The sequence below is a fragment of the Lissotriton helveticus genome, chromosome 6, assembly GCF_964261635.1.
Source record: "Lissotriton helveticus chromosome 6, aLisHel1.1, whole genome shotgun sequence".
Taxonomy (NCBI): Eukaryota; Metazoa; Chordata; class Amphibia; order Caudata; family Salamandridae; genus Lissotriton; species Lissotriton helveticus.
In genome coordinates, this window is record NC_136067.1 from 940,954,919 (window position 1) to 940,981,608 (window position 26,690).

The window sequence follows — 26,690 nt, forward strand, 5'->3', positions numbered from 1 at the left end:
CACCCCCTTTTGTACTGCTTTGTTCGCCATAAGTTGGCAGGGTATGCTCAGACGTGAGTCCCTTGCTCACTTTGCCACTGGATTCAAGCAAGCCGGGCTGAAGACGGCTGAAATGCCAGAAACCGGTCCTCGGAAGCTTGTTTGCAGTCCAGGGAAGGCATGGCTTGGCAGTTCGGGCTGGACTGTTCCCATGAGGCACAGGGTCAGACTGATTTGCATATGGCCATGTCTGAACTGGGGTGGCAGAGTGGGCTAAAGAACGGTGATGGATTAAACCCAGATCTGTTGACTGGGTGTGAGTGTTTGTTTGGTTCGGATGCTCTGCCCATCACCACCCCCTTTTGTACCGCTTTGTTCGCCATAAGTTGGCAGGGTATGCTCAGACGTGAGTCCCTTGCACACTTTGCCACCGGATTCAAGCAAGCCGGGCTGAAGACGGCTGAAATGCCAGAAACCGGTCCTCGGAAGCTTGTTTCCGGTCCAGGGAAGGCATGGCTTGGCAGTTCGGGCTGGACTGTTCCCATGAGGCACAGGGTCAGACTCATTTGCATATGGCCATGTCTGAACTGGGGTGGCAGAGTGGGCTAAAGAACGGTGATGGATTAAACCCAGATCTGTTGACTGGGTGTGAGTGTTTGATTGGTTCGGATGCTCCGACCATCACCACCGCCTTTTGTACTATTTTCCAGCATGAAGCAGCCAAAACTGCGTTCATGATGTGCTATTGGGGAGGTAATGCTGCAAGCAGGACTATACCTTTAATGGAACAAAATGATCCAGTGTTACACAGATTCTCAGACTTTTGTTTCGAAATGAGAAAACTCTTTGATCGAAAATCACATACGATGACCCTAGACTGGGAACTTCTTACTTTACGGCAAGGAACTCAGGACTTGTTGACCTATATTACATCATTTAACCGTCTCGCGGTGGAAACTGACTGGCCCCAGGAAAAAAGAACAACATTATTTTATCAGGGGTTGAGGGGGGAACTAAAGGACGTTCTCTCACAAGTGGTCCAATTACCCCAGACCTGCGAAGAGATGATCGATCTCACTGTCCAGTTAGACCACCGATAACTGGAAAGACGAGGATACAGAAACAGAGGAGAAACATGTGGATGGTATACAAGACCAAAACCACCAGCTGAAGAACACTCCAAGACCGTGGACGGAACCGAACCTAGGCAGATAGGGGGTATTCAAGGTCCCCTCACCCCAAAAGAAAGGGAGAAAAGACGGATGATGAAGCTCTGCTTATACTGCGGAAAAGGCGGACATTTCATCAGAGAATGCAGGGCTCGTGCCCAACTTCCTGAAAGAAACCCGCCTCCACGTAGACCAGTAGTCATGGTAACCAGGGAGATGTTGGAAAACTGAAGAGCTCGAGCCAGACGGAGATCAATGGGTCGGGCGAACGACGTAACTCGATCTCTTCGTTAATCGCGAATACTTTACTACCCGCCGTGGCCCATCTGGACATTAGTGTCTCCTTGTGGCTTACTCCAAAAACAGTAAAACAAGTGGATGCGTTATTGGATTTCGGGGTCACAGGAAACTATATGGATCAAGAGTATGCGTCCACCATGGGTAGTCCTTGAAAAAAGAAAAAGAAACCAGAATACGTGCAAGCAGTGGACGGATCTGCTCTAACTTCGGGACCAGTCAATACCCACACACTTCCTCTTCTAATGCAGTTCGGGACGGATCACTTCGAGTATATCCAGTTTGACCTGATAGCTGCACCTCAGTTCCGTCTCATACTTGGCATGCCATGGATGACTCTACATGACCCTGTGGTGAGTTGGACTGCTCACACACTTGTTTTGAGTACCGCTTTTTGCAAGGAGCATTGCAGGAAAGAAGGAACAACGTTTACCAGAGACGAAAACACTCAGGCTTGTTTTTTGGCCACTGCGTGTGCACCGGAACGATATTGTTGTGCCACAACTTTGCCAGAAAAATACCAGGAATTCCAACCCCTCTTCGATAAACAAAAGGCTACGCAACTACCACCCCATCGGGTTTACGACTGTTGCATTGAGTTAATTCCTGGAGCAGCTATTCCGTGCAGCAGAGTATACGCTCTAACCGAACCTGAGACACGGTATTTAAAGGATTATCTTGAAGAGAACCTGGCAACAGGCTTTATAAAACATTCCACCTCACCAGCATCCTCCCCTCTTTTTTTTATACAGAAGAAGGATTACGCAGAGCTAAGGATCTGTATCGACTACCGTGCCATCAACAGTGTGACCGTCAAGAACCGGTACCCCCTTCCCTTGATTCCGGTACTGCTGGACCAGCCAAAAGGGGCTCGTTATTTCACGAAATTGGATCTTAGGGGGGCCTATCATTTAGTCCAGGTGAAACACAGAGACGAGTGGAAAACCGCCTTCCGGACGAAATTCGGACTCTTTGAGTACAGGGTGATGCCGTTTGGGCTCTGCAACGCCCCCGCTGCCTTCCAGTATTTCATGGACGAGGTCTTAAGAGGATTTCTGGATACCTTCTGTATGGTTTATATAGACGATATTCTTATCTACTCACCTAGGGCCATATGTATCAAGCCAAATTGACTTCGCAAACGCCGAAATTCGCAGAATTTCGGCGTTTGCGAATGCAATTTGGACTAATGGTATGCATCAAGGAAATCTACTTGAGAAATAAGGAATCGCAAAATATGCGATTCTTTTTCTTGCGATTGCATTTAAGGAATCGCAAATTTTGCGATTCCTTAAATGCAATGTAAGAAGCTAAAAAAAATAGCAAATTGGCCTTAAGGAATTGCAAATTACCACCAACTTCTAGTTGGTGGTAAGTTGCGAATTCCTTTCAAAATGCATATTTTTTCATTTTTCAAAGTGCCATGTGACGCACATACATGCCCTTAGGGCATGTATGTGCGTCACATGTGCACTCATGCAGATTTCAGGGGTGCAACTGGGTGTCTTTTGGACGCACCTGCACCCTTGAAAATATTCACAATTTGCGATTAGCAAATTGCGAATCGCACATTTCCCCTTCATTCCTATGGGCCTCCTGGCCCATAGAAATGAATGGGAAATTATTCCTTAATTGCGATTAGCAATTTGCTAATCGCAATTAAGGAATTTTTAAAAATCGCTAAAAAGAAGCGATTTTCTACATACATACCATTTTGCGATTTCTAAATAGCGATTCCTTAAAATTCGCTATTTAGGAATCGCAAAACGGAATGATGATACATATGGCCCCTAGTCTCCCAGAACACGTGAACCATGTAAGAGAAGTCTTGGACCGGCTCCGTCAGCACTCCTTATATGCAAAGCTGGAAAAATGTCTATTTCACGTCCAAGAGATGGCCTTTTTGGGATACATTATCAATGCTCAGGGTTTCCAAATGGAGACTGGTAAGGTCGAGGCCATCACTCATTGGAAAACCCCTCATCATGTCACACCTGTGCAAAGCTTTTTGGGTTTCGCCAATTATTACATGCGTTTTATAAAAGACTTTTCTAAGATTATACATCCCATCTCCAGTTTGTTGAGGAAAAACGTTCCTTTTGTACGGGGAGAGGAAGCCGAAAATTAATTTCAGATCCTGAAAGAAAAGTTTACTCAAGCTCCTATTCTGCGGCATCCTGACACACAGCTTCCTTTCATCTTGGAAACGGACGCCTTGCAATACGCCCTTGGAGGAGTCCTGTCTCAGAGACATCCCACTACAGGACAATTACACCCTGTTGCATATTATTCCAAAAAACTTACCCCCAGTAAAATAAACTATTCTATTACAGACAAAGAGTTGCTGGCAATAAAAAGGGGTTGTGAAGAATGGAGACACTATGTTTTGGGCGCCCATCACACTATCGAGATCTATACCGACCACCGGAACTTGTTGTTTTTGAAAACTGCCAAGGCTCTCACTCCAAGACAACTACGATGGACCCTTTTCTTTTCAGAGTATGATTTCGTAATTAAGTACCGTCCAGGTCCACAGAATGGTAAAGCAGATGCCCTCTCACGTAATATGGACATCAACGAAGACCATTTACCTGAGAACACAGAACCTCCATTGATACTGACGGAATAAGCATTTCGGACTCAAACCATCGATTTGCTCACCTCCCAGGATTTTGTAGAAGACATCAAGGTGTCATTGGCAGACATAGACACCGTCGCTTGGCTCCAAGAAGACCCTATACATAGAACAGAGAATGCGGATCTGCTGTATCACTATCATGCACTGTACGTGTCCAACTCAGAATTGCAGTTACAAGTGCTAAAGTGGGCGCATGACTCAATGTTGGGAGGACATTTGGGGATGTACAAAACCATGGCATGTATAGAGCGATCCTTTTGGTGGCCATCTCTAAGGGAAGATACCAAAGAATACATTAAAAACTGCTTTGTGTGTGCACAAAGCAAAACCAGACACATGAAACCAACTGGTCTCCTCCACCCTATACCCATCCCACCCAAACCATGGCACACGGCGTTGATGGATTTTATCGTAGAGATGCCTCCGTATCAAGGAAAGACCGTTGTCTTGGTGGTAGTGGCTCACTTAACCAAGATGGGACACTTCATACCGCTGGAAGGACTACCCACATCTGCAGAATTGGCTCTCACTATCCTGCAACATGTGGTGATAGCGCATGGACTTCCTTGTGTTTTCATATCTGATCGGGGAACGCAGTTCACCTCTCGTTTCTGGAAGGCGTTATATAAATCCATGAACATTGATGCCCAACTCTCATCAAGCTATCACCCACACACGGATGGCAAGACAGAACGTCTTAACCAAACAGTGGAACAAAACTTGCGCTGTTTTACTTTACAGAACACCACAGACTGGGTTACCCTGCTATGGATGGCGGAATTCACATATAACAAAGCTGAGCATTCCACACTGGGATGTTCCCCTTTTCATTGTCTTCTGGGTCACCATCCTAACATGCTTCCTTTTGAATGGCCTGTTGAATCTAACTTCCCAAGTGTACAGGAACATCATGCTCACCTCAAGGCAGTATTGCTCGATGCCAAAAACCATCTAGCCATAGCTCAAGCCACACGAAAGCACTTCGCAGACAAAAGACGTACTAAAGAGCCTGAATATCAGGTGGGGGACAAGGTGTGGCTTGCAACCAAAAGCATACATTTGAAGGGTATAGATAAGTTAAAACCCAAATACATTAGTCCTTACAGTATTGAGGAAGTTATCAACCCCGTAGCCATGAGATTGACTCTACCCCGTTCCTGGCACATTCACCCAGTGTTCCACGTCTCCCTGCTACAACCTTGCCCTTTGAGTATGAGGCTACCCGACCGTCCTCCTTCATTAACTATTGTTGGCCAGGAAGAGTATGAAGTCCAGGAGCTTCTGGACTCCAGGCTATACAGAGAACGAGTACAATACCTGGTGGGTTGGAAAGGGTTCGGGGTTGAGGATAGAACCTGGGAACCAGTACAGAATCTCCATTGTCCCGAACTGCTAGAACAGTTCCATCTCACCCACCCAGGTAAACCTGGACGACCGCCGAGTCGGCAGTCCTTGAGAGGGGGTTCTGTAGCGGTTCTGGGAAGAAATATTTCCCCATTTAAATCCTCCTGTGTGCATGGGCATCTGTATGTAAGATTCAGGAACCGCCGCACTACAAATCCCAAAATGCAATGGGAGCCGGCGCTTAAGAGAAGGACAATGGATGCCTGAGACCTGCTTATAAGCTCCTCCATTGGTTGAGCCACCTCGTACCACAGTAAACTGTGACACCTCCTTCTTACATGCCCGGGCAAATTCACTAGTCCATTGTTCATTTAGAAGTCTTGGCAGTTCTTCCTTAGGCTGCTACATTTTGTAGCAACAGCTTCCTTTTAACCTTGAGCTAGTCAGCTCTGAACTCCCGTGGCACGTTAGCAAACGTTAGCAAATTTCTCCAAAAAGTCATCTTTTTAGCAGTTCATTCCAAAACCTTTCAAAATAAAAGCTCAGAGGCCTTTTCCAACCTTCTTGGAATTATTTTCACTTGAGCCATTTTCATCATTAGGCCTCTTTCAGAAAGCGTCAATTTTCTTGCGCCACCTTCCCTGCGCCACTTTTAAAAGTGTACTATTTTCTGCAGCCATCTCTAAGCTTCACTTGTAAAACTATTATATAAACAAACACAAAGAATAATTAATGAAAGAAATACAATTTGTTCTGTTGCCTCCCATCATTGCTAATTATTAACCCATTAGTCTAAATTACCTAGCAGTAAAGCACAAATAAAGCAGCATTTTATATCTACCAGTCTTCATGAATCCAGCAGGGTTCTTTATGCACCTATAATAGTAGAAATGACATCACATAGACAAGGGAAGCAAAATAAGCACATGCCTTTATTTTAAAAACAGCTGCTATTAGTTATGACATGACAATAGACAAGATTAATTTATTATTTTCCACATACATAAGAATGCAACATAATGCACATTTATGAGCACACATGTTAGTTTCCCACGTGTTCTGTAATGTAATGTAACTTTAAACTAGGTTGAATTAGCACACACAGCACAAATTGTTAGCATTATTAATTTATTTATGGAAGTGTGACTTCGCGGGTTTAAACAGATTTCTGTTTTCTATCCCGCTCCATCACTTGTCAATCATCCTGGTCGTTTCCTGTCTGAGATTAAGCCTTGTCGAAGTAGCTGTTGAAAGTCCTCGGGGAAGCGCGGACGCTTTCCTTCCCGCTGAGGATCCAGTAAACATTGTCCAGTGCCCTGGCCAGTATCGCGGATGCTGTTCTTCCGCGAGGAGCCGGTTTTCTTTTACTTTCTTCATAGCCAGCATCGCGGACGCTTTCCTTCCCGCGAGGAGCCGGGTTACTGTTATTTTCTTCATAGCCGGCATCGCAGACTCTTTCCTTCCCGCATTTTGAAATCGGAAGGCCGTGACCTTTTAGGCGATCGCAGCTGCGCTCACATTTTCCTCACCAGTGTGGTGGCGGAATCAGAGTATCTTCTCTTCTGGCTGAGGGCCCCGCTCACAGGCGCCGTAAAGCGGCAGATATCGATCAACCTGCAAAGAAGACATTGGCAGGGCAACAGGGAAAGCTAAGTATGAGTCTTTCCAGGTAAGGTGCGGTTGCCGAGGTTCTTGCGTGCTGAGCCTTAGGTAGACATTACCTAACTTTTGTATGGTGCTGGCAGAAGCCCCAGTCCTTCTGGATATCTAGTTCACCGGTACCTGAGTGGGCAGCAGGACAGGATTGTGTATCCTAGTACACACCCTCCTTATTGTTTTTTTGTGCTTGTTTTTGAAATTCTTCAAGCTGTGATGTTAACAGCTCATCAACTTGGATCTGGAATTAGTACTGTGTAATTTCAGACAGCCATAAAAACTATATCTTTATGGCTTCATTGACCTGCAGCTAAATAAGGAGATCAACCCATGGATTAGCATTGCTGGGTTTGTGGTACGTGTATTTAGGGTGTTGTTCCCAGTTCAGAGTGTGTATGAGTATTGTGCTGTTTCCTTTACACTGGTCTCTCTCTTTTATGTCTCTTTGTAGTTGCTCAAGTACGACGAAAATACAGACACCTAGACAAGACCTAGGAAGCAAGCAATCCCGGCAGTGCCATTTTGTTATTTGTCCCCTTCCCTTTTTCCCCGGGGTGCTGCTTTCCATAATTGTGTTCATCACACTGCGGGAAGTTGTGTTCTGGGGAATAGGGAGGCTTCTCTACATGCTGTGGTCCCCGCTGGCTGCTAAAGAAGAGTTTAGTGGCTTATTTCTATCTTGGGCTACTGGCACTCCTGACATCAAGCGTATGTTTTATGTTTAGTGGCTGTGAGCCTCGACTTGGTCGCCTCTCTAAGGTAGTCTCTGTACTGTTGTTGCCTAATGCCCAACGCCTGGGATGTAGCTGGTGTGGGGTTAGTAGAGTGGTGTGTCTCAGCCTCGTGCAACTCTAGCTCAATGTCGTGTAATTCCCACTGCTTCTCCCGCTTGTGCCCTGCCAAAGAAACTATGGTCTGCCCTCTAATGATAGCTTTATAGGCCTCCCACAAAGTAGTCGGCGAGCTGACCGACATATCGTTTTCTTTGAAGTAGTTTTTTGTTGCCGTAACAACCGCTTTTTTGATCTTTGGGACCTGTAAATAGCCAGGGTAAAAGGGTAAAATACACCTCCGAGTCTTGTGGTGATATGAATAAGTCAATAGTACAGGTGAGTGGTCGGAGATGCCCCTAGGTTTGATTTATATACCATCAATGTTCCTAAGACTATCCGCTGAGGCCAGGAAGTAATCTATTCTAGATAGGCTGGTATGTACCCCCGAATGGAAGGTGTAGTGTCGTGTCGTAGGATGGTGCCGTCTCCACACATCAGTAAGCCCGAGTGCCTCCAGGAAACTCTGAAGGCAAGACACGCCAGGCACATGTGCCCTCACAGAATATATCTGTCCAGATTACCATCTATAGTCACATTGAAGTACCCTCCTATCAGAAGTCCCCCTCCGGAAGGTCAAGTAAGAATTTGCTAAGGGCTGGGAGCGCTATCGCATGTAGTGCGGGAGGAATGTATACTTATACTATATTGACAGACCGTCCCTCCCACTGACCCAGTATGGCCGCAAATCGGCCTTGATCATCTGTTTTTGTGTTATGCACTATAAATGGGGATTGTTTTTTCACCAGGATGCCAACTCCTCTGGAACCAGAAGAAAACTCTGAGTGCACTATCATTTTATACCCCCACCTATCCATTGCTTTACATGCGGTACCAGTGAGGTGGGTTTCTTGCAGCAGGGCTACCGTCGGGGCGCAGCGCTTCAAACTTTGTAGAACCAGGCCCCTCTTTATTTTGTCCCCCAGGCCGTTCACATTCCACGTGAGCAGAGACAGGGGGGTCACTTGGGTGTTGGGGTACGACTTCGAGTCGGGATCAGCTGGGGTTTGTGTTGCCATGTCTAGTAAAATGCTTGGGAGCAGATACAGAGTTATTTGTGCACTGTATACGTCGGCCAATGTGTGAGAATGCTACAATACTGAAATCGCCGCAAAGAACAAAAACCAATAACACACAAAACCATGTAAACTGTCCCATTCCCTCAACCCCCCCTCCCTGCCTCCCTACCAGACAGACTCAAAACTACCCGCCTCCCCAACTTTGCAGTGCTCAGTCCCAATCCCCGAAAAAGTACTTGCGTATGGGAGGCGAGAGGTCCAAGGACGGTCGTAGACCTTCCCCACCCCAAAGACAGCTTTTGCATAGATTATGGTTCAGATCTTTGTGCAGGTAAGTCCGTCTGTGTGTCCCCGCACATCGCCCAGTCATAGAGTCCAACGTTCTCGCCCAGTCTCACTCCTCGGTCTCACTCTGGTGCAGATGTTCTTCCTCTTGCTGCTGGCCACGGTCCCCGGGGTCTCCAGTCATCCCTCGACGTCGCTGGTTTCTCTCTGACCGTTTGGGTCCTTTCCGTAGGCAAATTTGTCCAGTTTGGACTGGGTGGACGTGCGTGGGCCCCTGCCCCCCATCCTCGCCCGGATAACTCAGGGCTAGCTGGTACTGGCCGTCGCCTGCCGCGAGACCGCCTGCCCTGCGCGGCCTGTCGGTTTTCCCACTGCACCACTGGATGCTGGTACAAAGTCTGTAATTGGTGATGTAGTGCCAGGGGGGGTCTCCCATGCAGCACCCCTGTATCTTGCACTTCACGGATTTCCTTTCGCAGTTCGTGGAGGTCGCTAGCCAGTGATTCTTGGTGTGCCTTCTCCTGCAACTGCCCCTAGTATTGTAGAGTCCGCGAGCTCCGCCTCTGCCGGTGTGTGTATTTGGACCCCACTGGCCCTAGGGCCCACAAGTCTCATTATGCACCTCGAGGGCGCCTGCCTGCCAAATGGTGGGGGGCTGTACCAGACGCCCCCAGGCCGATGAGCCGCCTGCCTGTGCCCCGCGAATGTATGTCGTTACAACGCATGCTTTTACCACGCATGCCTTTACCACGCAGGTTTTACAACGCAAGTCGTTACAACGACTTGCGTTGGGGGGGTGCTGGATAGTGGAATAGTTTAATTTACTATTCCAACTCCAGTCCCCGTGGATAGTAGGGGAGGTTTTGGATAGTAAATTAAACTATTCCCTATCCTACAGCGCCCCCCAGCGCAAGTCGTTGTAACAACTTGCGTTGTAATACCTGCGTGGTAAAGGTACTGCGTTGTAAAAGTTGCGTGGTAAAGGATGTTCCCCGTGCCCCGCTCTCATCTAGGTATTACTGCAGTATCGGGCGCCTTCCGCCCCTGGTCTCAATCCTGCTACCGGGCCCTCACTGCAATCGAGGACCTGGCTTCACTTGCGTGTGTAGGCCGCACACCTCCCTCATGCACTGCGTGGCCTCCGATGTGTCTGACGGGGTCCAGAGCAGGCCCGCAGGTCCCAGTGGGCCGCCCCCACCACTCCGCAGGCACCAGATCCTCCCGTGGCGCAGGATCACTTCTGCCCCCATCGTCCGTGGGGCGCGTTAGACGGCGTCACAGCTCCCGAGGTCGCCGAGACCATTCCCCAAGGGGAGGAGGGGGGGCGGCGCACACTACCTCGGCGCACCCGCGGGCTGAAGTGGGGACAAGCCTCCGTCGGCGGCACAGCCTCCAGGGCCCCCTGTTCCATGTCGGTCTCCGCGCCTCAGTCCCACCGGTGGGCTCACCTTCAAATCGACTTCCCGGCTGCAGCAGAGCCGTCAGGCCACTCCAGTTTTCGCTTCGTGCCTGCACTACCGCTCCACAGATTAGCACCGGAGTCGGGTCCCCAGACTCCTCCTGCACTCCGACTTCAGTGTTAGTCTTTAGGGTACAATTTGTGACCGGATTATATGGCGGATTAACAAGGGAGTCTACCGTGCCCTCGGAGCTCTCCTAAGCAGCAGCCATCTTGCTCGGCTGCAAGTCATGCCCCGACATTGCTTTTTTAATGTTAATAAGTGCATTTCTGTAATGCAGCAGTAGGAAGTGAAGCACCTCTACGCATTGTCGTTCATCAGCGCGGGATTTGTATTAATACAGGCAAGCGTCAGTAACCTACTAACAATCTTATTCTGCATGCCAGGAAGAGATGTGGCCTAAAGGGCAGAGCTGCCAAAATTGGAACTGGAGAATCAGGTTGGAGCCCTGACATCAAGCAACATCTTGAAATTCTGGGCAAATCACTTGAGCTCCCAGTGCCTCAAAAAAATCTGACATTTTTTATTGTAATCTGAAGCTCATATAAAGTCTCCAGTGCCCCTGGGTCAAGGTTGCGCTATATAAAACTGCAAAGAGTAAAAATAAAAAACGATTGCATGTTACATAAAGAAAGGAGATAAATAAAAGAGAATTGATCTCAGAACTGTGAATGAGCAAGTGTTGTCGAGGCCAGTGAAGAATAAAAAAAAAGGACGCTCCTTAAATCGGAACTGTGAGATGTTCTGAGGTATATATGCTTGTAATTCATGGCACCTTGTTTCATATCTGATCTTCACCGAAGAGCTTTGGTGAATATAAGTAGTGCTTTATTGCTTGGCAGGTGCGCCCTGGTGCCCTTTAGGTCATTGACGCTTTTAGAACTGTTGATTTAATTGAGTGATTGGTTGATTTTATTACCTTGTAAAATGTTTTTTGCATTGTAGATGGGAATCACATCCTGATTGTTTTTCAATTTTTATTCTTTGTGGTGAATGTTGCTCCTTGTGTTTTTTACCGTTTCCTTTCAGTTTGTGCTCTCTCATTCGCCCATTACTGATGTTACCGCAGAATCCAGCGCTCGTGCGCATAATTTACAATCCATTTGAAGTGAATATACCTATTGGTAAAAAGGGAAATAAATATACACATTTTTTAGTGCAAAATCATTGATAAAAGAATTTACACCAGCTGTCTCCGAATACACATGCTATGGTGAGGATGTGAACGTTGACCAAGCATTCATTTTCAATCTGTAGCTGAAAGGGGTTAATATCGTTAACATATATCTTTAAGAAGTATTACATTGTTGAATTGTAGGTATATCTTCCACCAGTTCTTTAAGTGGTTAAAGAGGGTGGAGGGGACCTAAAATGGCTTGGCCTGTGTAATTAATGGAGGCAAGTGAGCCACTGAAAGCTCAGAGGTGCGAGCCTGAAGCCTGGCTCCGGCTCAGCTTGAGGTCCTGTTGGAACACGAGCCCATAACGAGCCGAGCCTTAACATAGCTTCGGGCTTCAACCTTGCTGTACCCAGGACGTTCTGTTCTAGCCAGATATACCATATTTGAAACTGGCAAACCTGGATCGAGCCTCGGTGTCAGCTTAACTTCCTGTGATTCTAGGCTATCACTTAATGTGCTGTAAAAAAAATGAATGCAATATTTTGTAATGTAACTTGTGCTGATGTAAAGCAGATCCAATACTTAGGAGCTGCACAAACAGGTAAGGAAAAGCCCTCACATAAAAAAGGAAAGAGAAATAGATACCCATTTAGCGGCTAATTTGTACAGAGTGAATCACAAAATCTAGACAAATCACTGCTTTTCTGCTTAAATTCTGTGTTCTTAGGTAATCATTTAATCACACCAAAACTCCTTTTTTTACATTATCGCATAAGAAAGCATTTGCAAATATGGGTTCAGAATACCAGTTGTACAAAAACCTATTGATTTAATAGAGAAAAATGTTGCCCTATAATATTCTGGCCCAGTGTAGAGTTTACATGACAAATGTCTTACCTTGTTTGTTCACTAATGGTTCATATTTCAAACTATTTCTTTTAATAAGTACCTCTCAATGAAGTACACAAATATGACGCATTAATGTTAAAGCTTCCACATGTCAAAGAAATACACCTTTTTTTAACTTTAATGGACTGTATCATATTTTAAGTGATGTTCAATCAATCAATCAATCACAGCATTTATATAGCGTGCTACTCACCCGGAGGGTCTCAAGGCGCTTGGGGAGGGGGGGTCCGCTACTGCTCGAACAGCCAGGTCTTGAGCTGCTTCCTGAAGGCGAGGTGGTCTTGGGTCAGGCGGAGGTGGGTCGGGAGGGAGTTCCACATCTTGGCGGCCAGGTAGGAGAAGGACCTTCCTCCTGTGGTGGCTCATCGGATGCGGGGGACGACGGTGAGGGCGTGGTTGGTCGATCGAAGCTGGTGTGTGGGAGTGTAAAAGTTGAGGCGGTTGTTGAGGTATCTTGGGCCTTGGTTGTGTAGGGCTTTGTGTGCGTGGGTGAGGAGTCGGAACGTGATTCTCTTGTTTACCGGGAGCCAGTGCAGGTCTCTCAGGTGTCCGGAGATGTGGCTGTGTCGGGGGATGTCCAGGATGAGTCTTGCTGAGGCGTTCTGGATCCGCTGGAGTCTCTTCTGGAGTTTGGCGGTGGTTCCGGCGTAGAGGGAGTTGCCGTAGTCCAATCGGCTGGTGACGAGGGCCTGGGTGACCGTCTTCCTGGTCTCGGTGGGGATCCACCGGAAGATCTTACGTAGCATGCGCAGGATGTTGAAGCACAACGAGGAGACGGCGTTGACTTGTCTTGTCATGGAGAGGGAGGAGTCCAGGATGAAGCCCAGGTTGCGTGCGTGGTCTGTCGGTTTGGGTGCGCTGCCCAGGGCAGGGGGCCACCAGGAGTCGTCCCAGGCGGAGGGCGAGGATCCCAGGATGAGGACTTCCGTCTTGTCTGAGTTCAGTTTCAGGCGGCTGTTCCTCATCCACTCGGCTACGTCTTTCATCCCTTCGTGTAGGTTGGCTCTGGTGGTGGCGGGGTCGTTTGTGAGGGAGAGGATCAGCTGGGTGTCGTCGGCGTAGGAGATGATGTTGAGGTTGTGTTGTCGTGCGATGGCCGCAAGGGGGCTCATGTAGACATTGAAGAGGGTGGGGCTGAGCGAGGAGCCTTGAGGGACTCCGCAGATGACTTTGGTGGCTTCTGATCTGAACGGGGGGAGGCGGACTCTCTGTGTCCTTCCGGCGAGGAAGGAGATGATCCATTCTAGTGCCTTCTCTTGGATTCCGACGTTGCTGAGTCGCTGCACTAGGGTGCGGTGGCAGACAGTGTTGAATGCCCGGAGAGGTCCAGGAGGATGAGGGCCGCTGTTTCTCCGTTGTCGAGCAGGGCTCAGATGTCATCGGTGGCTGCAATGAGGGCGGTCTCGGTGCTGTGGTTGGCCCGGAAGCCAGACTGCGAGAGGTCGAGGGATCCGTTCGTCTCGAGGAAGGCGGCCAGCTGCTTGTTGACGGTCTTCTCGATGACTTTGGCCGGAAACGGGAGGAGCGAGATGGGTCAGTAGTTTTTGAGTTCGGTGGGGTCAGCGGAAGGTTTCTTCAGTAGAGCGCTGAGTTCGGCGTGCTTCCAACTCTCCGGGAAGGTGGCGGTGTCACAGGAGGTGTTGATGATGTCCCGCAGGTGGGGCGCGATGACAGCGTCGGCCTTGTTGAAGACGTGGTGAGGGCAGGGGTCGATTGGAGATCCCGAGTGGATGGAGTTCATTGTGTGTAGGGTTTCTTCGGTGGTGATCTGGGTCCAGGCTCGGAGGGTGGTTGTGGGCGGTGCAGGTCCGGTCGTGGGGTGCGTCGGCTGTGTGCTGAAGCTGTTGTGTATGTCTGCGATCTTGTTGTGGAAGTAGGAGGCGAGGGAGTTGCAGAGGTCTTGCGATGGGGTGATGTTGTTGTTTTCGGCGCTGGGGTTGGAGAGCTCCTTGACGATGTTGAAGAGTTCCTTGCTGTTGTGGGCGTTGCTGTCCAGTCGTTCCTTGAATGCGATTTTCTTGGTGGCGTGGATCAGTTGGTGGTGTTTTCGAGTGGCGAGCTTGAGGGTGTTGTATGGTTTACCTAGCAAACTATTTTCAGGGTTCAGCTTGTATATAAGCTCTAAGAGCCAACCAGACCCTTTGCGCGGCTCTGACTCGGCTCTCCCTATTAATTTTTTGGTACACAGACCTCTAGTGATTAGTACATGTGAAATAGAATCTCTACTCCATTCCACTCTACGTCACTTTATACCACTCCACTCTAAGCCACTCCACTCAATGCCACTTCATTCCACCCTATGCCACTTTATGCACTCTACTTATGGCACTCTACGCCACTCTATGCCATTGTACCCTATGCCACTCAACTTTATGCCACTGTATTGTATGCCACTCTACTCCCTGCCACTCTATTACATCTCTCCTGTCTGTGCAACTCTACGCTGCCCCACTCTATGCCATTCTACATCAATCTTCTCTACGCCACTCTCCTCTGTGCCTCAGTGCTAACATTTAGCTATGCTGAATAGCAGCCACACTGCTGTACAACAAGACTGTACGACATTGGAAAAGCCAATAAATAGCTCTCACACAGGCGAGACCTATTTACTTTGCAAATGCCCACTTAGGGCACTATCTTCCACCTGTAATTGATTCTTTCATCATGTTAAAATAATATATGTTGCAAAAATGTTCAGAAGAATAATCGCCTGTTTAAAATCCGCATCTCAAGCTGAGCAAACTGGTGGATCAATACGACACCAGAGTGGTCTTCTGGTTGCACTTATAACTCCGTTGTACACAGTCCAATGGAAATTAGTTCAGTAAATATGTTATTGTGCTCAATAGGTATGGAAGTTCGTCTTCAATTTTCAACAAATGATGTAAAATTCTGTCACCTAAACTACTCCTTCACAGATAAGACTGAATATTAGCGAGAGAGAATAGCGTTACAACAATATTGTGAAACAAAATATCGAGAGGTACGTTTCTATACATTTTGTATACCTAACTCCACATATATGTAGCTTGGTGATCTTCAAAGTATGCATATGTGGAGTTAAGAGTAGTACATCCCTACATCCCTCTGTGCACTTACCTTGCGATAATTTGCCCCTTGATATTGTAACAATACCGGTCCGGTCAGTCTTTGGGGTTCGATATTCCCAACCACAATCTTTATGGTAAGTCATAGCATGACCTGCATATTCGGTTTAGGGGAAAAAGAGCATTCCAAACTCTGCTTCATGACAACAAACATGCTGAAGTATTTTGCTTCATAGGTCAAGTTCCAATTGAATGTAAAGCTAAAAGGTAGAAATCCATGTTAGCTTTTCTGGTGATAGACATTGCCCTGTAAACAATATCTGATCACAATATTATAGTTACTGCTTCTGAATAAAATAAAAAAAAGAGCAGACAGAAACTGTTTCTCCTAAAAAAGTGCCTTGCTGGACTCACATGACTATCGCCTGATGAGTCTGCAAGAAGTATTTTGTCTGGCAGTACTATGTCTTGCAGGAGTGCTGTCAAATTTGGCATGTAAATCAGATAATGTGGTGCCGGTCTAATAAACTGGGAGTGGATAATGAAGAACACTTGGATGTAGCCGTCTGCTTAACATCAACGCCTTAATCACTACTCTGCTGTAATTCTAGGCTTAGATAATTGACAATTTGTAGGAAAAATAATTACATGTCCTGCACAAATGTTTATGCCTACTGCCAATTTAAGGGCCATAGCAATGGATTCTTACTAGGAAACCAAGAAGATTACAGGCCTCATTAGGATGTCAGTCAGAATGCCTCTGAGCACAGGTTGGAGGCTCTCAGACCGACATACTTGGTTTCAATTCCGACCACCGTTGTATGATCATGGAGGTCGAAAATCAAACCGGCCGGTAATTCCGGCTGGCTACCGTCGAGCTCAAGGAGCCCATCAGGTAGCTGGAAACCGAAACATGATCCCTTACGGATGGCATTTCCGGCTTCTGGATTATGATGTTGGTTACTGACAGGCTTTTCATGTCAGGCTTTCCGACATGAAAAGCCTGTCTGAAAGCAACTTTGGGGTCCCCTAGCAAGGCCCCATTCCTCCACGGTTTTCGGTTGGATCCCTGGGGGGGGCACCTATGGTACCCCCCCTAAACCCCTGCGCCGTGTTGCAGGCACCAGGAGGTGCCTGCCTCACGGCGCAGGGATTTACACAAACTCACATTTCTCTATAGGAGCTTGTACTGCAGGCAGAATCTGCCCACAGCACCAACTGCCATAGAGAAATGGGAGTTTGCGACTGCATCATGTGTGGACGCATCATAATACGGTGCTCGGAACCCCCGACCTACGGTCGGTTGTTTCCCACACCAAAATGGTGTTGGGCAGACTCAAGTCTGCCTGACATCTTAATTAGGGTCTACATGTTAAAAAAAACTATTCAATTCCAGTCATAATTTATCTAGTCATTCTCATAAAAGCACAATACAAATTAAATCAGATATGACGAACCAGGCTCCGTTTTTTTCTTATGTGTGGCATAGTAGTATAATATAAAGGATAATTTGACATAACCAATAAAGTATAATCAAAAATGATTAATAGACTAGGTTATCGTTCTGTATGCAACAGTTTTATATGATGCCGTATGTGGGGGGGGGGGAATGTTCATATTTGGTTGCATAACAAAAAATAAAGTAAAAAAAAAAAAGATTAATAGACAGGTTATGTCTGTTATTCTTGCTATGCATTACCAGACAAAATAGCTGTTCTATGCTGGCAGTGAGAAATGTGGCCAACCAGGCACTGTTCTTTTCTTTCTTTCTTTTTTAAATGTTAGATCAAATGCAATGTCACTCTTCAGTACTTCTAACTCAGAACTACCAGTACACTCATCATTTACCTTACAGATTTTTAGACAAGAGTGGACTCGGAACTATCCATTGAAGATTATCATTCTGAGTTATTAAAATGACTGTGGATTTGTATTCCTTTTTCATAAATTTTCCAAAATTATATACAGCTCTTTCGCTTAGAATGGACTTTCCATTTTATGATTCCAGTCCTGTCACTTGAAAATAGCCTTATATAACTTAAATGCAGAATTAGATACATTTTGATTTTTTTTATTATTCTTTTTATTAAGAACAGCGTTTCAAATTTACATACACAGTTTTAGGTGTTTGGAGCGTACAAATTTTGTATAGATGAATTATGGGTGATTACACATTACGTTTACATTAATGTAAGTTCAGTGTTAGCAATGATCATTATGTTCAGGTCCATCGAGTAGAGGAAGGGGAGGGAGAAGAGGGGAAGCACAGATATTTCCACAATATGCATTCCATTTATTCTATATTTGAGACCACTTTTTTGGAAATCCCCTGGAAACATATTCTGTTTTTTCTCGAACATGCACCAGTCTTGTCTTGTATCCATGAATTTAGGACCTTGCCCCCCACAATCACATTTTGACTTTTTGAATGGCGATTCTGCTATTGGAGATCATGAATATTTACGTATACATCTATATAATTCTGTTAGCATTCTATTCTGCAGTTCGAAATTTAGATCATTATGGTCAGCCGATAAAATAAGGGCAATATGTAAAATTGAAATCCAAAACCAATATATTCTTAATAATTATATACTAAAATGAAACCAGGCCCACATGTCCTATTATGAGAAACAAGTTAACAAGTTTCAAACACTTCCTTTTAATTAAGAAAGTTGTATAAACAATATAAATTCATTACAAAAACATAGAATAGGTAGGTAGATTTGCGCAAGCGTTGAATAAATACCTTAATAATGTGCATTATAGATACATACTCTCCAACAAAAGGAAAAACAAACATGTCTTACAATTACAGTACAATGGCATAAGGGGCATAGCTTTCATTTTGTAAGTAAATGCATGTAAGAAAGTACAGGGTGCCAGATTGCTTTTAAATGAGAATTGTCATCTACATAAATTTATAAATGCATTCTACCTATCTGTCCTTGTAGAAGGATTATGATCCAGCCATTGTTTACCAATCTGTAAGTGGGCTGAAATGAGTGCTTCAAATGTAATACCAATATAATTCTATGTGGCATCGCTAGTTGAACCCAGAAGTAACAGCCTCAATGAGGGGAGGATATTAACATCCATAAGTTTACTGGAAAACTATGGCGGCGGTGCTTTGGTGAGGCTCACGCAATGAGGGAAAATGCTGTGCCATCAGCGGGGAGAATGGTTGGGTTGAACGAATAGTTAGCATTGCAGTTTACGCTTACCTGTAGTTCTGTTTTATGGATCCAGTGACTGGCCTCGAAATTGGTGATTTGGGGGGCAGCTGACTGCAGGGTGGTATGCCCCCGGGTAATTTGGGGATGATGAGCAGTCCAGCGACTGCTCTATGGTTGTCCATTCTTTTGGCTACTACTTTTGTAGCTCAATGGGTATTTAGCCAGGCATTTTGTCGTGCCAGCCACCATTTTGTGGCTTAACACAGTGGCTGGTACATAGGCGTCATAGTTTTTTGCCTCACCCTCCTGTCCCTCAATTTATTGGCTGGGTAAGGTCCTTGATGTGGGGAGAGGGGTTAATGGTCCGGCTTCATTAGAACAGTTGCGCAGGGGGTTATTGGTTGTCATGTAGGGTTGTCGCTTTGGAGCAGGTGCATACTGTGGTTGGCAGAGAAGTTGCCATAGTTTAACAAAGGCTATTCTTGCTGACAGCACCAATTCAGGCTGAAAAGGAATGGGTAGATTAGTTCATGCCTGATGTCACAGGAAATTCAAGGTTATGTACGAAGTTTACTTGAGGAGGGGTTAATAGTTGTAGGAAAGGGTTGGGGAGTTTAAAAGGCACAGTTATGGTTAAACAGATCTGGAGCGGGTACAATATTACTGTATTAAGTTGTAGCGGGGGAAGGGAGAATTTTAGGGGAGGGGTAGCTTAATAAAGGTGAGATCATTTGTATAGTGAGGATTTCGTTTTGTGAGGCAAAGACCTAGGTTGTTTTGTGATGTGCACCTGTTTCAATAAATCATCCTTTTTCACACAATCCTGGTATCAGTGGTCCGTGCTGCTCCCCCTCTTCCCCAAAGTGATCATTAGTAGAAGGCAGGAGAAGAGAGGCCAATATGAATTCTGTAACTGTAGGACAGTGATAAAGGAGGGGGTTTCACACAAGAACGCTGGTCCTGGACTAGCGTAGTTTCACAAAGTTTGTTGAGGCGAATTCCGACCCTATGCTTTGTCCTATTCCCTGATTGCTGTGGCATGGTCAAAGCCTTCAATATGGAGGGTGGAAGGAGTCACGAGAAAGTCAGAAACAGCCGGAGCTGAAGAATATCAGTGATTTCAGGCGTTCACTCTGGTTGGTCCCAGCTATAGTGGCAGCTGCAGGCTCTTCCTGGCAGAGGAAAGCAGAGGCATCTTATCTCTTGGGACACAGTAATGGACGTAATAGTCATAGCGTCAGTGCCAGTGCAACCGATAAATCTGTTATTGACTCCCCCTATCCCTCAAAAAGGCAAGAAGCAGACAATTGTGCTCATTGCAAAGAGCAATATATGGGCCATAAGCACAATTATGTGCACAGACAGTACAGACCATCTCTGAATTTTAAAGTACAGAAAGCTCAGCTAGGCCAAAGTTGCATAAAGACTTAGGGGCAGATGTATCGACCGTTTTTTTTCTCGCAAACGCTGCGATTCCTAAAAAAGCAGCGTTTGCGACAAAAAAATCGGCAAATGCGATGTATGAAGAAAATCGCATCGCAATATTAAGGAATCGCAAAATTTGCGATTCCTTAATTTTGCGCTAACATTTAAGGAATCGCAAAAAGCGATTCCTTAAATGCTATGTAAGAAACAATAAAGTTTTGCAATTTCCCACTAAGAAATCGCAAGTTACCACCAACAAGTTGGTGGTAATTTGCGAATTCTTTTACAAATGTACTTTTTTACATTTGTAAAGGTGCCACGTGGCGCTCATACATGCCCTTAGGGCATGTATGTGCGCCATATGCACACACATGAACATTTTAGGGGTGCAGCAGGGTGTCCTTAAGACACCCTTGCACCCTTGAAATTATTCTCAATTTGCGATTAGCAAATTGCGAATCGCAAATTGAGAATAACTTCCCATTCCTTCCTATGGGCCCCTTGGCCCATAGAAATGAATGGGAAATTATTCCTTAATTGCGATTAGAAATTTGCTGATGACAATTAAGGAATTTTAAGAAATCGCAAAAAAATAGCGATTTTCTACATACATCCCAAATCGCAATTCTCAAATAGCGATTTCTAAAAAATCGCTATTTGAGAATTGCAAATGATGGTGATGATACATCTGCCCCTTAATCATTAACCTAATGGTGTCATCACAATCCTTTCAGCCTAGTCACCAAGGTAGTTAATGGCAGAAATACGAGCCTGTAAAGGTAAAAAGAAATGTACCATGCATTAGTACTTACATTGATATTGCTGATAAAGGTGGGCAACGGGGTGCATCACTTTTGGCGAACACTAATAGAGATGGCTGCCACAAGTCAGGCACTCCTGTTTCTACTACTCTTGATACCCTCCATGAAGCTGTACTTACTTCTTCCCTCCCTCACCAGCCCTCTGTTCAACTTGTGGTCATGGAAGGATGACATTACCGAAGCATTAATAGAGCACTTTTCTCTTCAAGGAATTAGTTTACCCTGAGCTCCCTGGATCACGCTGACTAATCTTCTACTGGTCTGTCTCCTGGACAAATTGCTTTTCTTACCCCCAGGGTGCATATACTAGTGTGCAATCTGTCACAGAGGAAGTAAAATCAATCTTAATGAAAACAGATATTCAGACTTAAATAACTGCACTTGTGGAAGGAGTCCAGTAAGCACTGGCCTGAAACATGCATCCTCAAGAGGCTTGTTTTGTCCAATATCTTGGATGTAGGGTTAGAAGCAGACTTTGTACCTGATCTTAAACCCAAAGATGGTATCACCATAGATACTTCCAATGACTCTGCAATGCTATGGATCAATTATCTGCATTGAAGGAGGAGCATAAGTGGGTGCTAGTGATAGCATTGAGGATAGCAACAACAGTGATAGCAGTGAGGAGGCCCTTTTATCGAATAAAAGATGTATCCTTTAACCCCAAGTTCTGAGATTGCAACACCCACAAAGTTAACTTAATTTGTGTTCTTAGCTAAGAGGGCTCCAAGTCTCCCTCAATGAGTCTGCTTGTTAGGTCTGTGGAGCCTTCATTAACTGCTATCTATGATCTGCTTTGCACCCACCATGAGGAGTACAGAGAGGAAACTTGAAATTGACTGGGGACTCCAGTCCCATGAACATTCATGCCAGGACAGAGAGCATGCAGGGATGAGATGGCCCCCCACAGTGCTATAAAGCACCAACCAGATTCCCACTGCTTAGGACACACTTTACATTGGCTGGGGACTGTAAGTCCTATGAACCTTTGTGCCAAGACCGCACGCATACAGGGAAGAGGATGTAAGTCCCCACAGTGTTATAAAGTGTCAACAAGACTCCCACTGGGCAGAACACAATGGACATTAGTTTGGCACTCTGAGTTCCACAAACCTTTGCTCCAGGACTGCACAGAAGCAGGGAGAAGGACGAGGGGTCCACACAGTACAATATAGTGCCAACGAGACTCCAGGTATGAGGGGCACACTTGACATTGACTGAGGATTCAAGTCCCAGAAACCTTTGTGCCAGGACTGGGCACACACAGGGTGGCAGCCCCCCAGAGCACTTTAAAGCACCAACGAGACTCCCACTGTATGGGACACGCTTGATATTCCCAAGATCCTTGGCTCCAGAATGGCACACACCGGGAGGAGGAGGCAGACTCTACAGAGCTAAACGCCATCCATGAAACCCCCCACTTCATAGTATGCACTCCGACAAATCAAAGGCCAAGAGTGTGCCTCTTTTCACTAGTCAGAGCCAGGAGGAGGTTTGGCTTGGCCCCCCACCTTGGTTTTATTGTTTGGAGCCTCTTTGGTGATACGTAGGATGGTGGCCAGGGCCAGTTGGGAAGAGCGGGGGTCTCTAGTGGGTGCGTAGAATGTGAGGCGGTGGTTAAGGTACACAGGTCCTGCATTGTGTAGGGCTTTAAAGGTATGTGTGGGGAGCTTGAGAGTGATTAGTTTATTGACTTTGGCAAGTGGAGGACTCTCAGGTGACCGGTGATGTGGCTGTAGTGGGGAATGTTGAGGATGAATCTAGAGAAAGCGTTTTGAATGTTCTGTAGTTTATAGAGGAGTTTCTGGGTGATGTCAGAGTAGAGTGCATTGCCGTAGTCGATTCTGCTGCTGTTGAGTGTGTGGGTGACTGTCTTTCTGGACTTAGTGGGGATCCACTTGAAAATCTTTTGGAGCAGGCACAGAATGTGGAACCACACAAGAGGGGCCCTCCTACTTCGACCTCCTCTATAATGGGCTAGTCACACACAGAGAAGTATTGCACTTATTCCTTGTTTGATCCCGACTCTTCTATGTATTTTTATTGTCTCCCCCACCCTATTGCTTCAACTCGGGCGTTGGTCTGCGCAGAGGAGTGTTTAGCAGCCCAATGATGAAGCATGCCACAAATGTTTGTGTGTGAGGCCAGTTTTTCAAAAAAATTTACTTTCCCAGTTTTACCTCTCTAAAAATAGTGACTCATACTCTCCTACTTCTCTGTGTGTGACTATAGGAAGTGGAAGCAGGAAGATGAGACAGTGTTGATCTGGCGGTTCATGGTGAGCAAGGAGTCCAGGATGATGCCATGGTTTTGTGCATGGTCTGTGGGTGTGGTGGGGGTTCCCTGTAATGGGGCCTAGGTCTCATATCAAGGGCAAGCTTACCTTTAATTGTATGAACTGAACAAACAGAATTGACTTTATAATGTTAGATGTTCATATATGGGCATGGATGAGGGGTATGGTAGTAATTGACCTCAATGGTAGTGATCATAACGCATTGCATTTAGCAATGCAAGGTTTTCTAAACCCAGGGAATAATCCATCCACAAATTTGTTGAATGAGGAAATGGCTCTAATAAATAATAAGCGTACAGTTAAGTAGTCACACAATTAGAACCATCTAAAGAGCATCTCATGCATTTGTAGCAAAGTTGTTAATAGAATGGAATTGCTGAGGTCCTTAACAGAACAACCGGTTCACCGCAGGTCTCGACCACAAGTATCGGTCAAAACCTCTGCCGGACTACTCCATAAGCAATTGCGGCAAAACACCAACTGATGCTCTGTGAGAGAATCCCCCTCGCACACATAGAGCACCTTGAGAGCGCTTCACATTTTCCAATCAATACACTCACTTAATTTAAGACTGCACCTTCACTTATTTTATGGTCCTGAGGAAAGCCAGTTTTAAACCTAAAGGCCTGGCTGAAACATGCAGACCACACCTGGATGCAGGAGGCCCTAATATATACTCCTATCCCATCCATCAGCCTTTTTAAATGCTAACAGAGGCCCAGTTATTAAAGTTCAATTAACCCTCGGGTACTGGGACCACCGTATAGCTTTTAACTTTCACTATTCATGTCACTACACTGCACACTCAGTAACATACCTGATCCGCTGTATCCAGGCGTAGAAGCACACCCGGGACACACTCGCTGTCACTGGGTGGGCCCGATAATGAAGCATGCCACCAACTAGGTTGGTGGGTGAGGGCTTCATGAAAAAACCTAATGGTTTATACCTCGCCATACAGCCTTGAGTCCTACTAAAAAACTTCACAAATAGGCTAGTCCTTATTGATTAAACATGAAATTGCTGATCCCAGCTCAAGAGGTTGATGCTACTCCTTGTACGATTAGATCTCTGCATGGGGCAGTGTATAAAATCCTTAAGGACCCTCCAAAGATACAAATTATCTGGTTTAACAAAGGCTTCATGGATACAAAGAATATCCTATTGACAGCAATAAAAACTAAAGATTGGCATATGGTGAGATGTGCAAGAAATCTCTGTTAACAAGCACAGGTTTCAGGAAGGTCTGAATGGGAAAATAATAATTGGCAGGATGTAATCAATTAAGTGAAAGCTAAAGGCAATAAAACGTTCTGGCATATAGTTGCCCATGGCAGCTGCCATAATGACACCAGGGTTGGCTACTGTTGGACATGGCCCTTCTTAGGAGGATTTCCCTAAAACGTTTTGCTTTTTGTCCTCCTGGTTTTTGCTGACTCTCTGTTCATTACCTTAGGACTCTGGGCACTTTCCCACTGTACTGCAGTGGAAAGGTGCGTGTGCCTTTCCTACACCTCCCAGAAAGGGGTGCTTAATTGATTGGGTTAGGTTTTGTCCCTGTGAGTGCCCTGTAGCAAGGTACACCACATACCCAGGGTGGGTACTGCACTGGCTAGTAGTGGGACGCATCACTGATTGTGCCACCCACTCGAATAGCCTGTCAAACATGTATCACTCATTAGCCAACTCTGAGGGGGCCTTTCACTACCACTAGAGTGGCCCTAGGGTAAGTCCTGAGGGGTGATGCTCAGGGAAGGTGAGCAACTGGTTAGGCACACATGTGTGTTCACCGCCCAGGTAGTGAAGAACCCCCATGTGGGTATTCCCTACCTAGGGTATCGGCTCTTCCGATGGGACACCTCCTGGGTTTTGCTGATTCTCTTGATGTGGCCTTAGGGCCTGTGTGTGCTCAATGATGCTTCTGCTCAAGCTGGTCTTTCTAAATCACTAGCCATCCTGAGAGTACCTTACACTACCACTAAAGCACCCCTCAGAAATATCTTAAGGGGTCAAGCGAGTGGTAGGTGAAATGCTGGGCAGGGACACGTGTGTCCCCTGCCCAGGTAGTGAGGAATACAATACCCATGTGTGCTTTCACTGTCTATGTAGTTTGCTCTTCCCATAATCAACATGGGGAAATGGTTGAAATTTCTTTAGGCTGCAATAATATATTGAAGTGGAGCAACCTCATCATGTTTCCTATCATTGGATTCACAATGGCAACCCCTTTTCTGTGGTCAAGGTGGTTTTGTATTGCTAGCTTAGAAATGCCACTCCTTGAAAGTGGACATTTCTCTGCTCTCAAACTCTTTGTGTGCCTTTTAGTTTGACTGCAGTCCACACTGGAGGCTGGGGGAGCACATCCGGGCATTTCCCAGTGACAGCTATAAAACACTGGGCATGCAACTGGAACTACAAACCTCTGCCATTTGAGTGCCTGGCTGGATAGATTGGAGGAAGAGGTTTTGTCAGTTAGCCTCTAGGAGCCAGATCATGGCCCCCCTATAGATTAAGATCTGCATTCCGCGGCCTCATGGAAGACAGGACTGACATTTTTGGGAGACATCGGTTTTTCAAAGGGAGACCCTCTGAACCACCCCCACTTCAAAGGCACACTCCAGTATAACTACTGCTGCCATACTTCAGCATGGCAGAGATACACTTGCGGGATAAGGGATTTGAAAACCTGGAACTGCCTGGTGCACACTGCCAGAGGAATCTGTTGTGCACAAGGAGGATTACTGCCACCGAAAAGGTTTGTGATCCTTCCTGAATAGTGACTGGCCTGGGCTGACTACCCGCTGCAGTGTGGCACCCAGAAGTGTGCTCTCCAAGGGGCTGGTGGCTTTCCCCTGTTCTTTCAGAGGTCTCAGGGACATCAAAGATCTTCTAAGAGGGACCACACCCTCCAATTGTGACACTGGGAGAGTGGTGCCCTCTTAAGTGCCTACACCGGCTGCTGGATCCCAACTGGTAGCGCAGCATGATCGTGAAACTAAGAAGTGTGCCTTGAGACTGGATTGCCATGTGCAGAGCCCCAGGAGTCTTGCCTGTAATTAAGGTGTGTGGCCTCTTCATTTTGGGGACCTCAACACACGTAAGTGTCTTGTTGGTGGTGAGCAAATTCACTGGTTGCAGGATACAGTGTGGCCCGCTTTATCGTTCGAGCTGCATTTCTCTCATGCGACACACCAACTGCATGTTCATTGCATGTAGTGT